The 17881-nt window shown below is 47.7% G+C and overlaps 2 pseudogenes; both read left to right on the top strand.

Annotated features, from left to right (window-relative positions):
- Positions 1 to 3182: 3182 nt before the first annotated feature.
- On the top strand, positions 3183 to 3948 carry LOC137486809 (feather keratin Cos2-2-like; annotated as a pseudogene).
- A 5612-nt stretch (positions 3949 to 9560) lies between these two features.
- LOC137486776 (feather keratin Cos2-2-like) lies at positions 9561 to 10338 on the top strand (annotated as a pseudogene).
- The last annotated feature ends 7543 nt before the right edge of the window (positions 10339 to 17881 follow it).

Raw genomic sequence — 17881 nt, 5'->3', positions numbered from 1 at the left:
GTGGAGGATCCCACGGCGGTGTTCTGTGGGAAGGAGCTGAGGATGGGGCCGGGCAGGGTCACCAGCACAGCAGGCGGCTCAATGACAACGTGGGAGCTCTGGCACTGCCTGACACAGCACTCATTGCAGCTGTTGGCCAGCGGGCAGGGGCCGCAGGGCTGGCAGCAAGGGTCGCAGGGCTTGCAGCAGGACATGGCTCGGGGTCACAGGTGCACCTGGCACAGAGGGCAGGGAGAAGCACAAAGTGAGGACACAGGAGAAGCAGCACTGCACCCAAACACCCTGCAGCCAAGGCACCTCCTGGCCCACATTGCACTGCCCAGCTCAAGGCCCAGGAGCCCCCTCAGCCAAGTCCCAGCCTCTCTCTGTCTGCACAAGACCTTCTCTCCCCTGCCCTCTCCCAGCACAAGCAGCTCCAAGCCCCGCACTATGACAGCCCCTCTCAGTTGAGGCCTGCAGCCAGGCAGGAGCTGCTCTTGAAGCAGCCGGGGGAGAAGGAGAAGAGGCCTCCTGCTCACCTGGTTCCTGAAGAGGAGGAGGTGAGAGAAGTGGATGAGAGAGCAGAGACTTGAGCTGCCTTTTATAGCAGTCCTGCCCTGCCTCAGGCCAAGAGGCACCTTAGTGGAAGTCATAATTTTCCGACCCACTCCTTTCAAATGTGCACCATCCCATTTAATGGTAGGGGCTGTGTCCTGGCTTCCTGCATTGCTGCCTTTTCATTTCCTGGCACATGCCATATTCTTTCCCCCTTGAGGCTTTTGTAATAGCTGGGAGGACAAGCCCATATTTCCGGGACGTAAATATATCAGCACGTGCAGAATGCTCAGATCAAGGGCTGTTGGCATTCCATGCGGTCTGTTGATGTGAACCTGTGTCAGTCTTGTGGGTTTGTTTGTGTCAAAGTTGCTAGGAAATGGGCACCACTTTTGTGCTTCTTGCCCAAGGACTGCCATGTGAGGGGACATGCTGTGTCAGCAGAGACTCCAGGTGCTGACTTCTTCCTGCCCTCATATGAACGCACATATTTTTGAGTTGTTCCAGGCAGACCACTGAATTGCAGTCCCTGAATGGATCCTCTTATGCTGGAGTGTTGCTGGTGACTGGGATGGGACACAGTTTCCTCCTCTCCAAACAAATGCCATATGCACTTGTACAGCTCATCTCCCTGGTGCTGAGTCTGGAAGTGGTTGCATCTCACAGCAAATGGGTGTTTAACTGAATGGACTGGGACATGGGTTGTGCTCTGTTGTGAGATGTAGAACAGACTCTCTTGTGTGGTACAGGGAAAGTCAAACATCTTTGAGTCAAACTCCTTTCATGTTCAAGGACCAGGACCTCCATACCCCCCCAAAAATTGCAAGTCTAGCAACTTTGTCTGTAAAGGTAGGAAGGTGTGATTTTTTTTTTTAGGCTAACTGCCAAAGTCCTGCTGCTTCTTCATGATCAGTTCTGTTACAGTTGATCTTTGCCCAAAAAATAGCTGTTGTGTTCTGACTGCAACCCCTTATTCTCTATCCTGCTGTGCTGCTTAAACATGGATGAAACAGAAGAGAACCAGGGATGAGGAAGAGCAATTGAATCACTGAAAAAGAACTGGAGATGGAGTGAAGTTATTTTAGTGTTTTTTTTGCACAGTCTTGCTTTGTTTTGTTTGTAAAGTGTACAATGAATGTTCCCCAAATCATGCCTTGTTTTTTCTGTTAGTAATTGGTAAGAAATCCTTCTGTCTTTATCTCAACCCACAACTTTTTTTTTCTGAGAGGGAAATACCACTTTCTCTCAGAGAAGACAGATACTGCTCTTCCAGCACGGCCTTGCAGTGCTCCGTGCAGCCCCAGATGTTCATTGAACATATTTTCAGGGCTAAGATGACTTGCAGAGAGCACATTCCCACCTCTCATCACACAGAGCACCTCTGGAAGAAGAAAGGTCATTCACATGGGCTAGCAAAATTACACGGACAAGCCACCACCTGTACCTGCCATGTTCCTGGAAAGATAGCACCAATCAGAACAACCCTTCCTCTCTCACTGCAATTGCAATCCCATCCTGGGACAGTTCCACGCCAGAAGCTCTTTCCTCCACCATTTCCTCTTCCCTGAGGCAATAATCCCTGCCCCTCACAGCAAGAGGATCTTTTTCCCATCTCTGGGTGCATGGGGAAAATTGGGATGCCAGGGGAGAACTGAGGCCCCTTCCTGCAGAGCTCAGCCTTGCACCAAAGGGTGCAAGGTCTTTCTGCCTGGATGCCAACACAGGAGAATTCTACTTTGAGTCTTTCCCTCTCTCCCACCTCTCCTGAAGCATGGACATCATAGGGAACACCCCTATGAACATCCCAACTCAGAAATTTGGGACTACAAAGACAGTTGAGGTCTTCTGAAAGGCCTGTCTGGGAAACATACAGAGTGGACTGCCCAGAAGAGAGGTTCAGTGAGGGATAGATGGTTGGGAAAAGAAAAAAAATAGAGTTGAGTTGCGGAATATTTGTTTAAGACATTGACAATGAAAAAATAAAACAGGATATTGAGAAAGAGCAGAAAAGAAAAAAAAAATGCAACCCCCTCTCCCCCAAAACAGCCCTTGAATTAACTTCTGTGTCCTTGCCCATGGCAGGGAGGGTTTGGACTAGATGATCTTTAAGGTACCTTCCCACCCTTAACATACTATGATTCTATGATTCAGTTCATCCACACCTCTTTCTTAAAGATTCAATTTCCATCCTTCAGTAATGAATCTGCTATTTCCTCCAGTCCACCATGGCACTGTGGGATGTGGAATGGGGGAATTTTGGTGAGTGCACAACTGTTCTTTTCTGCCTCCTGACATGTTTCTCTGTTCCAAGATGAGCCCTTCCTAAAAGCTGCAGTCCTTCAAGGTTGGCATGGATGCCAATACAGGAGAACTCTACTTTTCCACTACGGCCTTGCCATATTTTTGTTGGAACAAACCCATAGAAATCACACAGCTTTACATTACGTGCCGGCATGGGATGCTACCAGCCCTGGACTTGAGCATTCTGCCTGTTTTTATGATCCCAGAAATTCTTGGGCTTCTCATCCCAACACTTACAGAAGAATTCATATAGGAAAGCAAGTGGCATGTGCCAGGAAATGAAAAGGCAGCAATGCAGGAAACTAGGACACATTCGCCACCATTAGATGGGGTGGTTCATATTTGACATGAGCTGGTCAGAAAATTATGACTTCCACTTAGGTGCCTCTGGGCCTGAGGCAGGGCAGGTCTCCTATAAAAGGCAGCCCAAGTCTCTGCTCTCTCATCCACTTCTCTCACCTCCTCCTCCTCAGGAACCAGGTGAGTGGGAAGCCTCTCCTCCTCCTCCTCCTGCTGCTTCAAGAGCAGATTTTGCTGGGCTGTAGGTCTCAGCTGAAAGGGGCTATAAGAGCCCAGGGCTGGGAGCTGCTTCGGTTGGGAGAGGGCAGGGGAGAGAAGGTCTTGTGCAGACAGAGAGAGGCTGGGACATGGCTGAGGTATCTCCTGGGCCTTGAGCTGGCAAGTGCAATGTGGGCCAGGAGGTGCCTTGGCTGCAGGGTGTTTGGGTGCAGTGCTGCTTCTCCTGTGTCCTCACTTTGTGCTTCTCCCTGCCCTCTGTGCCAGGTGCACCTGTGACCCCGAGCCATGTCCTGCTGCAAGCCCTGCGACCCTTGCTGCCAGCCCTGCGGCCCCTGCCCGCTGGCCAACAGCTGCAATGAGTGCTGTGTCAGGCAGTGCCAGAGCTCCCACGTTGTCATTGAGCCGCCTGCTGTGCTGGTGACCCTGCCCGGCCCCATCCTCAGCTCCTTCCCACAGAACACCGCCGTGGGATCCTCCACCTCTGCTGCCGTTGGCAACATCCTCAGCTGTGGCGGAGTGCCCATCAGCTCTGGGGGCTTTGACATCTCCTGCATCACCAACTGCTATGGTGGCAGCAGATGCCGTCCCTGCTAAATCTGCTGGCAACGTCCATGGGCACGAACCTCCAAGACCTCAGAACCTAGTTCTGGGTTGAAGACAGAGCTTTGGACATTGTATTTACATCTTCAAGACATTATTCCCTTCTACTTTTCTTTCTCCCCTGTTTGCTGTCTGTGTCTCCCCAGGCCAGTCTAGTGGGGGACATGTTGCCCTGCTGTCCTCTGCAGGGTGGGCAGATGCCTACTCTGCAGAAGCTCCACTTCATCTTAGTGGCTGCTGCTGGTGCTCTCTGTGAGCCTCCTGCTTTTCTTCTTTTGATTCAATAAAGTTGTTTTGCATCCAAGCCTTGTCCTCCAAGTTCTCATTCTTTCCATACCAACTCCTCCAGTCTGCTTAGGATAAAAGGTGGAGAAGCAGAGGGTGGGAGTCCCTGCAGTGAATTTTACTTTGTGCCCTTTTGCCTTGGCACTGAGGAAAACGTACCTGTGTACTGCACAGTCAATGCCCATCAGGAACAGCAAGGCTCCAAAGGGTAGCAGGAGTGGGTTGGTGTGTGAATTGATATGCCCAAATCACCAAACCACAGCTGAAATGCAAAGAGTAGATTTATTTCTTTACCTCAATAACTCAAGGGTCCCAGGGCACTGCCAGGCTGCAGAGACACATAAGAGAGGAACAGTGGCACCATTAGGGTCAGTCCAATCTTGGCGGGTCACTGACTGTCCCAGTATCTCAAGGGGCCTCATGCTCATGCAGTTTATCACAATGCTGTGCTTTTATGACCTTTGAGTTTTTTGATCTTTCACTCTCCCAGCAGGAGGCTCAAGACTGTCTGTGAGGGATGCCTCTTGTGAAAAATGCATATTAAATGATTGGCTCTTCACAAATATTAAATTGAATACAATATGTGTTATGTTGGAAAGTTATATTGTATTGATTTCTTTGCAATATTACTGTACTAACCTCTTTTAAGTAGTGTGGTAGATATGGTTTTAGGTTATAACATAATGTTAAAACAGAAACCATGCAATGTAAGATATTTTTTTAACTAGCTCAAGAAACGGATGAGATAATCAAGAAATTGTTCACACAGAGATAACAGCAACAAGGCACCTAAATCCCCAAGAAAAGAGTTACTGCCTTCTTATTGGAAAAGACAAACATCCTTCCACCTTCTCTCTATCTTTAAGGAGCCACCAGGATTAAGGGGAAGAAGTTGACAATAACCAGAGAACACCCTTTATTTGAAAAGAATTTATGCACCATGTATGAGATACATGAATGTGCAACAGGCTACTGCTTTTAAGGATTAATCCTTTGTTAGCGTGGGTGCTTTCTGGACTACATTGCTTTAGGAAGGCACTTGGACAGTCCATATTTCTTTGTTTTTTATTGTCCTTTATTGTCTGAACTCTGATTGTCCAAATTCTTATTACTCTATTTTTATAACCATTTTATTCCTAATAAACTTCTAAAATTTTAAAACAAGTGATTGGCGTTTTTCACACTTCTTAAGGTTCTGATAGCTTTTATATTATCTCTTAGAAGAGAGACAGGATAATCAGCAGTAAATATGTGAAGTTTCCCATATGGATGTTCTTAGCCTCCCAACCTACAAGGTCACTTTGTGCAAATCTATCATCCTCCTCTCCAAGTCTTTCAGTTTCAACCTTTTCCTCCCAACAGCTGGGAAACAGCAATGTGTGGAAACAGCCCACAACCTCATCCCTACCTTCTCCTCCCCTCCATTACCCAGTCTAGGGTCCACAGCCTGCACACAGCAGCACAGGCAGATGAGGCACACATCTCATAGGGGCCCTCAGCTCATGCAGTGCCCATCTCTGTCCTAAGATGAAGTGCTGAGATATTTCAGAAGTTAGAATTGGTATCAGCCATACTCAGGATACGCTGTGGTAAATGACTTTAGGTTGAGTTTGTGCAGAAGACTTAGGGCTTCACTATTAATTCACATTTCTGTCACGTATGGATAGATGTAATCTATCCATCAATGCCTTCCCAACTGAAGCCTTTGACCAAACCTGTGCCCAAGGTTTGCATTACAGACAAAGGAACATGGACCGTGGTGAAGACAGGGTCTGCCATGGACCAACCACAGATCATAGAGACATTGAAGGGTTTAGGTTAGACAATCTTGTCCCACCCACTGCCATGGGCAGGGACACCTTCCCCCAGACCAGGGCTGCTCAAAGCCCCACTGTCACCAAAAACTGGGAAATAAACTCTCCAACCAATTTTCTGTGTCAGAAAGCTGACATTACTTTATTAGCAGAGCTGGATGCATGGGGATGTTTCCTCTAAGCATGCCCACTAACTTAGCAGACCAGGTTGTATTCCAAAAACTAATACTTATTCATCACGTTTTTGAGTACATGTGCATATGTTAATTATGTCCATGGACTTGATTGGATATGGTTCCAGATCTTCTGATGATTTTTTTCTTTTTGAGAGTATCCCAAATATGTGATCAGGTCATATTGTACTTCTCTCATTACTCTTCACTCTGACAAACAATCCTTGTTCTCATGTTGGGGTTTAGGATTTTTCCTTTTGTTTCTATCTCTCATGGGATTTTCTCCCATCTGTTGCCAAGAAACCATAACAACCGATACTTACAATAGATAAAAGAAATCGTCATGGGAAGGGTGTGGTCAGCTACTCTCTCAGCTGGGGAGTTTTTCTTGGAGGGGCAGAGATACTGCCAGATTTTGGCTGGGTCAAAGGGAGCTGGGTGCAACTCCTAGCTCTCTTGCTCTCGCGGTATTCAGAGGAAAGCAGGCTGCGGTCGCTGTGGGGGGAGTTCACCAGAACTGTGAGGCTCCATCTCCTGCTGACTTCTCCTACCATGACTGAAGGTCTGCTTGTGGGGGCAGCCATTGCACTGGGACCTTATTAACACTCCATCTCACTAGAGTGGGACCCTTTTCACCATCTGCTTACATGCCTTAGGCAAAACTTCGGGACCCCGGGCCCTTTCCTTCTCCAGCAAAGCCTCTCCTGGCCCAGTTTAGGCTGCTGCTGCTGAGTTTCTGCTGCTTCTTGCTTGCTGCCCAGGGTGAGCCCGCCTGGTGGCTGTTCCAGCCGCCGTTCTGAGGTTCCTGCTGCAGCCCATTTCACTATCCGGCCCATCCCCCATTACCGTGTGAGGGAGAGGCGGCCGAGCCGCGCCACAGCGCCCCCTGCAGCCCTGGGGGAATCATCGCACCTGCCCTGCATGGCCGTGAGCCAGCAGCGCCCCTGCTGGCTGTGCCCGGAACTGCACCAAAGGGGAAAGTGCCTGCGGCCGCGAGAGCCTGGGACTGGGTGTCTGGTTGTGTTTGGTGCTGATGCTGTTTGTTTGTTTGCCTTGTTATGCATACACATACTAGTAAAGAACTGATATTCGTTTTTCCATATCTTTGCCTGAAAGCCACTTAATTTCAAAATTAATATAATTCAGAGAGAAGGGGGTCATATTCTCTATTGCAAGGGAGGTTCCCACCTTCCTTAGCAGATACCTATGTTCCAAACCAACACATCGCAAAACTAAGATACTGGTTAGTACATATTAATCAATGATATAAGTAAATAAGGAAGCATTAGCTGACACAAGACTGACACAGCCACAGATGTAGGGAGTTAACACAAGGTGACATTAATCTCTGGTATGTATACTAGGCAAATACCTGCTGCTACAAAACTAAGCATTAACCATGAATATAGACATCATACACTATGTGCTAAAGTCAAAAGAATTTTCCAGCATCTTCCCCCACAGATGCAAAGACTTCTTGAAGAAAAAGAACTTGTTCAGTAACAAATCCCCCCTTTGAGACTTTAATATAATTTCTTTAAAGTGTCATATGCAGTTATTTTATTGACCGAGTCTGCACAGCAGTAAGCACTGAATTAAACCACAAGTGATTAAGGTCATGAGTACCACATCACATCATGATAAGCGCAAGAGATTGTTTTAACCATCCTAAGTTTTGAGTGTGTTGCCATGAAGCCAGCCAAGAGAAATCTAGTTCTTCTGTCTCTGTAGTACTTGTGGCTGGTTTCTTTGGTTGTTTCTTTCTTTTCTATTAGTCAGGAGTTATTGGAAAGGTTGAACCAACACATGCCTTTAAATTCTTCACATCCCTGATTATGTCTCAACACCAAGTAGTCAATTGCTGTTCAGTTTTCAAGGGCAGCATCTCCAACTTGTGTCATTTCTGTTCTTAGGACTATTAATGTTTGTGAAGTGTAATTTATATCTTTAACTAAAGCATACGTGGTTCTTTTCATGGTGTGATAGTTCACAGCTACCCCGACTCCGCGTATTCAAAAGGCAGCAGCAACCAGTTCACTCTCACTATATAGGGCAACTTGGGAATCACAAGTTCTCCTCTGTCAACTGATAAGCTGAACAGTTTTCTCTTTTGTGCTTGACATACTCGTGGTGAAATAGTAGAGAAGTTAATCTACCAATGGCACAGGGTCCTCGAGAAATATTGGCCAGAATATATGAGAAGGCCAGTCAGCCACACAGCAAAATCCATCCTATAGGTAACTTTGTGTGGTCCCAGGCATAAGAAATTTGTTCTGTGCTATTGCATTTTAAGGGAAGTTGTAGCTGTGTTAGATGTTAACACTTAGAGGAGCAATTAAAAAATGTCACACATTGCTTTTCTCTGCACAGCCTGATTGTGGCAAACACTGATCCCAATTTGTGAATTACCTCAAGCCCTGCATGTCTGGAACAGCAGCTGGGCCCTACCAATACTGAAGGATTATACAGATGTCAAAAGGCTGTCATGTCTTTGACCACATGTGCTGATCATGGACCAGGTAATGGAGAGAAGGGGAAGGAAGGGATGAGGTTTCGGGCTGTTACCCTGAAAATGAACATTGTTTCTCATATTCACTGCCTCCACTCTTTGCATCCAGGATCTCCCTGATGGCCATTGGCTGCAGAGGAGCCAGGGATGTCTTCCATCAGATGCAAGGGAAAGGATACAAAGTAAAATCTGCTACAGGGACTCCCACTCACATCTTCTCCACCTTTTTCACTGAGCAGAATGAAGGATTAAAAAGAGTCCCAGGTAGGGATGCACAAATAATTTGGTGAGTCTAAGGAAGAAAAGGAGGTGGCTCACAGAAGGAACCAGGAGCAGACACTAAGATGCAGTGGAGCTCCTGTGGGGTGTCCATCGGCCTCTCAGGCTGAGGGAGAGAACACAATACATCCCCTCAAGACTGGCATGGAGAGACACAGACAGCAGGTGGAAAGAAGGAGATGAGTGGAAGAAGGAAACAACATGCTAAACTTGTGTCATATCCCCTCACGTTCCAGTTCTTGGGCATGTGACCAGGAAGAACAAGACCAGAGCCCTTTTCCTGATGATTTTGCCACAAACAAACCACTCAGAAATTACACAAGAGAACATCACCTGGCCACAAAAGATGCTGCTGGCACTTGATCAGAGACTTCTACCTGTGTTGACGTCTTTCTGCCACGGAAATCCTTGAGCTTATCCTGTCGGCACTTACAGAAGTAGCCTTTCATATAGGAAAGCAAGCGAAATTACCAGGAAATGAAAAGGACACAGCACAGGAAACCAGGACACAGCCCCTACCATTAACTGGGATGGTGCATATTTTACATGAGCTGGTCAGAAAATTATTTCATTCACAAAGGAGCCACTGTGCCTGAGGCAGGGCAGGACTGCTATAAAAGGCAGCCCAAGCCTCTGTTCTCTCATCCACTTCTCTCACCTCCTCCTCAGGAACCAGGTGAGTGGGAAGCCTCTTCTCCTCCTCCTCCTGCTGCTTCAAGAGTAGCCCTTGAAGCAGCAACCCTTGCCTGGCTGTAGGTCTCAGCTGAAAGGGGCTATAAGAGCCCAGGGCTGGGAGCTGCTTGTGCTGGGAGAGGGCAGGGGAGAGAAGGTCTTGTGCAGACAGAGAGAGGCTGGGACTTGGCTGAAGGGGCTTCTGGGCTTTGAGCTGGCCAGTGCAATGTGGGCCAGGAGATGCCTTGGCTGCAGGGTGTTTGGGTGCAGTGCTGCTTCTCTTGTGTCCTCACTTTGTGCTTCTCCCTGCCCTCTGTGCCAGGTGCACCTGTGACCCCGAGCCATGTCCTGCTGCAAGCCCTGCGACCCTTGCTGCCAGCCCTGCGGCCCCTGCCCGCTGGCCAACAGCTGCAATGAGTGCTGTGTCAGGCAGTGCCAGAGCTCCCACGTTGTCATTGAGCCGCCTGCTGTGCTGGTGACCCTGCCCGGCCCCATCCTCAGCTCCTTCCCACAGAACACCGCCGTGGGATCCTCCACCTCTGCTGCCGTTGGCAACATCCTCAGCTGTGGCGGAGTGCCCATCAGCTCTGGGGGCTTTGACATCTCCTGCATCACCAACTGCTATGGTGGCAGCAGATGCCGTCCCTGCTAAATCTGCTGGCAACGTCCAAGGGCACGAACGTTCAAGACCTCAGAACCTGGTTCTGGGCAGAGATAGAGCTTCTGGACATTGTAGTTTCAGCTTTGGACCGTCGCTTCCTTGTTCTACTCTCTTCTCCTTTTCTGTCCCTCTCTCCACACGGCTAATATGGACATGTTGTCCTTCCTGTCTCTGGACAGCTGTGCAAAGAACAGCACATGGGAGCTCCATCTTAGTGGCTGCTCCTGGTGCTCTCTCTGTGAGCCATCTCCTTTTCTTCTTTCAACTTATTAAAACTGTGATGCATTCAAGCCGTGACCTCTGAGTTGTCTATTGTTCTGGGGCAACTCCTCCAGGCTGCTCAGGAAAAAGGTGGAGACAAAAGTGTGTGAGGCTCGCTGCAGCGGATTTTACTTGGTGCCCTTTTCCCTTGGAGCTGATGAAGAACATCCCTGGCTCCTCAGCAGCCAAAGGCCATAATGGAGACTTTGGTTCCAAACGAGTGGCAATGGGAAACAACAACAATTAGGGACAGCCCACAGCTCATCTCTTCCTATCCTTCATTCATTGCCTGGCCTAGGGCCTGCGGCTGGAACACCTGGGAACAAGGAAATGAGATCCAAACCTCACACAGTCCCTCAGCATGGCCCAGCTGCTGCCCAGACCCACAGGGATGAGGAGATTCACAAGTCAGGATTGGTAACATACTCAATCTGTGCAGTGGAGTCTCCATCGCTGCAAACCCAACACCTCCAAAAGGATCTCATGTTTTGCTCTAGGTGTCCATCTTCCCTGTCCAAATGACTTGTGGCTTCACTCCTAATGCCAACATTTAGGAATGTTTTCAGCTGTACTTGAAAATTTCTGAATATTCCTTGGCCTTCAGCTCCAGGCAGTGGACCAAATATCATTCCCTGGGTAGCCGTGTTCTCTTGGGTGCAGAAAATGAACTCCTGGAGGCATTGCAGGGCTCCAAATACCAGCTCGGGTGCACAGGTCTCTGTGATGCACGTGACACTCCACACATGCTCCTCCTGCCTGGATCTCCAGGCAGAGACAGAGCCTTTGTCCAACTCACGGGATGCTGACACACCTTGCTCTGTCCCTAAACCAGGGCTTCATCTGCTCCTCGTGAGACCTGCTGCCCAAGCATTGGTCTCAGTTGCCAGAATCAAACTGTCCCCAGTTCCACTTCATTGTGTGTGTGACCTGCACTGGCAACCCCTCCACATGGCTCCATTGCAAAAACCTTCTGCCCTCTCAAATAATCCTTATAGCCAAACTGGGGAGATACAAGCTGGAGAAGTGGAGTTTAAGGTGGCTGAAAATTCCACTAGGTGTCTATGCTCAGAGGATTCTTTCCAGAGGTAATTACTGCATCTCCCACATAAGCATTTTGATCCACTAAATCTGCATTACCAGAATATCTTGAGTTTACCAGAAACAAAGGACAAAGGTTCAGACAAAATAATATATAAAGAAATGCACTGTCTTGAGAGCTGATTAAAATCTTCCTGTTTACCATCTCCTGTGCCAGTAAAAATAAACAAGGCAACAAAACTAGAAAAGCTCCCTAATTAACCACATGGGAAGTATTTGCCTTCCAATTCTTAATGAGTGGTGAGAAACATTCCACACTTCATTAGGGGCAGGGCCATGTGATGCCTTTAGGGGGATCACATGTTTTGAAGCCACTGCAGGCAACCCAGGCAGCCAGAGCTCTGAGTCTGATGCTACTGTACAAAAACTGTTCTTCTGGGAACTCTAGATGGACCCATCTGTTCCGAGGGGATCCATTTCTATATAATATCTCCTCAGGAGTGCAGCGGACAGCACAGATTCAATACCAGTATTACACCCAAGTGAAAAATTAATAAAGAGGTAGATAAAGGATGCTGTTGATCTCTTATGAGATTTAAAGATTATTTGCATTACTTTGTCAAATATTTCCTGTCCTTGCTCAGTACCCCTCATTCAACACAGACATTTCTCTGGCAATCAAAACCAAATCTCCACCTGCAACACAAAGCCTGCAATCAGGTTTTCACCCACAGAATGAGTTCTTTTCTACTCAGTCTTTTCCAGCTTGGGCTCTCACACCCTAACTTCATCCCAGAGCTCTGTAGTCACTCTAGAAACACTTTTGGACATTATCCCTGGAGCCCACATCAAAGAGCAGCAAATGGTATTGCTCCAAAGGCAGGGCAAGCTCAGCAGCCTTCTTCTGCAACAAGAAACCTCTCGAGACATCAGGTCAGGTTAGGAGACTGCTGCTTAAGAATCCTAAGAGAAGGAGTCTCCTGAAGATGTTACAGGTATTTTCTCCTTCAAGGAGGAAAAATTGTTTGAGCACAGGTCCCTCTGGCAAATTCCCAAATGTGTCTTTTTGTCCTCACCAGTTTGGAGGGGACGGCACCTGCTCTGAAGTTAAAGTCCACAGGGGAGCAGAAGCCTTTTTTCTATTGCCAAAACTCACCAGCTTCCAGCCTTCCTCCCCCTGACCTGGTTGACCATGGTCCCCATCTGCCCTGCCTTCCTTGCTCTGTGCAGCTGAAGCTCTTGACTCCATGAGACAGGCAGCAATCAGGTGCTGGGAGGGACAGAGGGAAAAGGACATGGTGTGTCCTCACAAATGGGATCCATTTGGTGTCTAGAAAAGGATTGCAGGGCTGAGACGAGCTTGGCCTTTTGTCAGTGTGGTTGAAAACACCATCCCAGGACTGCCCCAGGCACTGGTCCTGGTCTGTAGAGGACTCTTCCAGCAATTGGTGTGAGTGTTCTGCCCACAATTACATGCCCCTGTCCCAGAAATTTTAGGAAACCTCATTTTAACCCCAAAACAAACATCCATGAGGGAAATATCATAGTGTAAACAAGGAAGTGAAAGGCACCAGGAACCTGAAACACAGTCTGTATCGTCTGGGGTGCCTTACATTTCAGAAGAGCATGTCAAAATTTTTTCTGTCTGCTTGGGCAACTTCCTGAGCCTGGGGCAGTATAAAAGCCAATGGTCTCTCTCCTTGGTCTCTCATCCATTTCACTCTCATTTTTCTCCTTAAAAACTAGGTGAGTCTGCAGTCCCTTTTCCTTCTGCTACTCCTAGAGGATGAAGCCATTACTCAGTGGACTGGTGTTGTGGTTCAACCTCAGCCAGCAACTGAGCATGACAGAGCTGCTCACTCACACCACCCCAGCAGGATGGGAAAGAAATTCAGAACAGTAAAGGTGAGGAAATTCATGAGTTGACATAAAAACAGTTTAACAGGTACAACAGAACCCAGCACACAAGAAAAGCAGACCAAGGAATTAATTCACCATTTCCCAAGGCAGGTGGGTGTTTAGCCAACCCTAGGAAGGTAGGGCTCCAACATGTGGAACCCTGACTTGGGAAGACAAACACCTTAACTCCAAACATCCCCCTCATCCTTCTTCTTCCACATATTTATATGCAAAGCATGACACCGTATGGTCTGGAATATCTCTTTGGTCAGTTGGGGTCAGCTGTCCCAGCTGTGCCCCCTCCCAACTCCTTGTCCACCCCCAGCAAATGGGGTGGCGTGAGGAGTGGAGAAAGCCTTGACTGTGTAAACATCAGTCAACAATAACTAAATCATCCCTGTATTTTCAAATCTGTTTCCACCACCAAATCAAAGCATGAAGAAGATGGTATGGAATAACAGGTGGAGAATATACTGGTTTGGGCTTGGATAGAGTTAAATTTCTTTAGGGTGGCTGATATGGGGCTGAGTTTTGGATTTGTTCTGAAAACTCTGGTGATAATACACCTGAGATTCTGTCGCAAAGGAAGCTGAACTTCATGTGGTGTTTAGCAATATGGTGAATGGGCTCCTCTCCTTGGAGCCAGCTGCTGCCTGATATGACAACATCCTGTCTTCTTCTCTACTGGTACCAGATCATAGTGTAAAAGTTAGAGCTCTGATAGGTGTGAGTGGTCTGGAAGGTGACTCTGTCACACCACGACTTGGCCCTTTTTCTGAGTCATAGTGTCTGGAAAAATGTAAGAAACAGTCAAAGTGCAAGAAAAGGCTCCAGGAAGCAAGCCTAGATGTCTGATTCAAGTTCTTATGGAAGAATTTTCCCCGTTCCTTGTTTATCAGCAAGAACTCAAGGGCTAGGGTCAGCAAAATAGGGAGGGCAAGAGCTCTCAGTTCTCACCTCAGTGTGGTTCCACAATGCAGTAAGGATCTTCACCTCACATAAGGTTGTCTTACAGGACAGCTGTATGTGGCCTCACTCCCAGATTCCTGCTCTCTTGTTTGACAAAATTTCTAGGGAACTGTCTGTTGTGTCACTGTGATTCTGGGATCTATGGAGCAGTTGAGAAATTTACATCCTTCCTCCAATTTCCTGTTATCTGGGGTCCAAAAATCCACAAACCAAAGCCAGAATGAAGGAAAGCAGGATCTTTGGCAGCTTTGACACACAAGAAGAAATCTGTAGCCACAGCTGTACGTACCAGACAGAAGAGAGAGTAGGGCTGCCTGTTAGTGTCAATGGGCACAGCTGCATCTTTGAAATACAGAATCCATGTTTAGAGGGCAGAAAATTCAAACAGCAGTAGAAAACTTCCTCAGAGACACAAGTGAGAAACCACAGCCTGAATGAATTAGAAGGTGAGGCAGAGATGAATGGAGGCAGAGAGGGTGCAAGGAAGGGAAGAACAGGGAAAAAAAGCAGTAGTTAGTATGCATCAGCTTAGGCCCCACAGCCATGTCCTGGGCAGTGCTTGCTGCTGCTCTTACAGTTCTGCCAGAAGGGCCCAGATACAACCAGACTGAGCCAGCCAGAGGGATTCCATTCTATTCAGGGATACCTGAGACAGGAATCAGATACCAACCCTGGCAACAGAGCACTGGGGACAGGTGGGGACCTCTCAGGAACTGGCAAACTCATACCCCAGTAGAGAATCCCTGTATCCCTTCAGCCTCAGGGCCAGTCTTAGATTAATTCCCTGATGCATCTTTTTGCCCTTACTAGAGCAAAGTGAGAGCACCTTTTCTGAAAGAGCAGTCCCGCAGGTGAGCTGTGCCTGTCCTCCACACAGGAATCCTTGGCTGTCTGATCAAGGCTTGCACGGCTGGAAGGAGATTGGCTTTGTGTGCCCTGTCAGCTTGCCTGGAAACACCCCACAGGAGTGTGCCAGGCCAATGATTCCAGCCTGCAAGGGAACCCTGCAGGACTTCCAATGCAGTTTATGGTAGGAGTGACATACTCCTGCAACGGGAATTCTCGGAATTCTCATCAGCCCTCAGAGTAAACATCCATGGGAGAATGAACATAAACATAGGAATCAAAAGTTAACAATGCAGGAATCTGAAGCACAGACCATATCATTAGCTGTAATGTTTTGCAAGTAATTTCACGAAATTATTGCTTCCACAAGATAAAATCTCAAGGCCTGAAGCAGTGCAGGACCAGACTAATTATTAACTCTCCCATCTATTTGTTGGAGGTTAGTATTTTTTTTTTTTTTTTTTTTTTTTTTTTTTTTTTTTTTTTACATTTTGCCTAAGACATAATAACAACTGGTACTTAAGAGACAAAAGAAGTGGCCAAAGTGGGGAGAAGGATGCAGCTGCACTCTCCTAGCTGAGGGACTTTCTCTTGGAAGGGCAGAGATACCATGATATTTTGGCTGGAGGGTGAGGGAGTGGGCTTGGCTCCTGTCTCTCTCACTCTCGGGATTGGAGGGGAATGTCGAGTTGCTGCTACCGAGGGAAGAATTCACCACTACCGTGGAGTCCAGCCTGGCACTGCTTCTTCTTTACCACAGGTGAGCCTCTGCTCATTACAGCAGCCAGTGAACTGGGATCTTAGTAACACTCGATCTGACTGGAAAGGACCCTCTCCATCTACTCAGGTGCCTCAGGGGAAAAGCATGGGACCCCAACCCCCTCCCCCTTCCTGAAGGTGAGTCCCCCATCTGTGTGCAGCAGCTTCTACAGAGAAGCCCGGCTGCTGCTCCCCAGTCCACTGCTTTCTGCCACTGCCTTGGGCTTTTTTGCTACACTCTAACCCAACACTCCACTTCCACCTGACCCCACAGCTCCTGCTAAGGCTGTGCAGTTTTCTGTTACATTTTTTTCACCACCTTGGGGTATGCCTGCCTCTGCTATCCCAGCCGCCACTCCTGCTACAGCCCATTTCACCATCTGGAGGGGCACCAGGACCAGCTGCCACGCGTGGTTTGTGAAGGGAGCCCCTTCTCCATCCCTTCCACTGCCTGAGTCACCATTAACAGCGTGAAAAGGCGGCCAAGCTCGTGTCACAGCGCCCCCTGCAGCCCCGGGGGAATCACCGCACCTGCCCTGCACGGCCGTGAGCCAGCAGCGCCCCTGCTGGCTGTGACTGAAACTGCACCAAAGGGGAAAGTGCCTGTGGCCGAGAGAGGCTGGGACTGGGTGTCTGGTTGTGTTCGGTGCTGATGCTGTTTGTTTGTTTGCCTTGCTATACATATATTGATTAGTAAAGGACTGTTATTCTTTTTCCCATATCTTTGTCTGGAAGCCTCGTAATTTCAAAGCTGTAACAAGTTGGAGGGAAGGTGGTCACATATTCTCCATTCCATTGGAGGTTCCAACCTTCCTTGGCAGACACCTGTCTTTCAAACCAGGATACTCTTCACTCCCCTTTCCTTCATTCTGCATCAGATGAGGTGGAATCCCTGTTCTCTTCCACCAGGATGTTGACTTGTGTGAATAGATCCTGTGCTCTGGGCTCAACAGACTGTTCATGGGTATGGCTGTTATTTGCAGAATGCTTGGGATCTAAAGGCAAGGATTATATCTGCCATCCTACATAGCACCTAATTTACAGAAATGGGCCTAATATTAGAGCTCTTTGTGCCATCCCACTGCTGGGCATGACTGTGTGCTCTGACAGAGGTGCTGGCCTAGTTTGATTTCTTTGGAATACTTGCTACATCACTCTTGCAGTTTCACCAATTTCATCACAGTGCAAGGTTTCTCTTTAGTTGTTACAGTGGGCTCTATCTCATAAATTAATTCAGTTTTTACAAGTTGGCAGAGTTTAGGATGAGGTGGAGAGTCTGGCTTTACTGCATCAAACACCTCTGACAATGAATAAAGGATGGGGAGATCATATTGAGTGAAGTCTGCCTCCCTCTCTACCTCATTAGCAAGGCTGGAAAACTACTCCTTATTGTCCAGCTCCCCACTGAGACAGGGAGTTTGCAAATTAAATTCTCTTTCTCTTTGTAAAAAGCCATACAACTGGTCCCTCAAGTTTTCAGCCAATCTCTTTTTAGCATTCAATTCCCTTTCAGCTTTCTCTCCAAAGTGTTCAACTTCTAATTTGCAAAGTTTTAGTTAAGTAAAACAAAGACTAAATGCCTTATTTCATTGCTTGGCAACATACTTCTCTCACCAAAATGGCAGCATGTTTTTCCTTTTCAATTACCATGTCCCTGCTTTTCTTGACTATACTGTGCCTCTGTAAATACTCTGTTTTGTCTGTTTCTCAAAGTTTGCCATCCTGCCAATACACCAAATTGTCACTGGTGGAGAGGGAGCCT

This window comes from Anomalospiza imberbis, chromosome 22, assembly GCF_031753505.1.
Source record: "Anomalospiza imberbis isolate Cuckoo-Finch-1a 21T00152 chromosome 22, ASM3175350v1, whole genome shotgun sequence".
Classification (NCBI taxonomy): domain Eukaryota; kingdom Metazoa; phylum Chordata; class Aves; order Passeriformes; family Viduidae; genus Anomalospiza; species Anomalospiza imberbis.
This window is presented reverse-complemented; position numbering and strand designations above follow the sequence as displayed.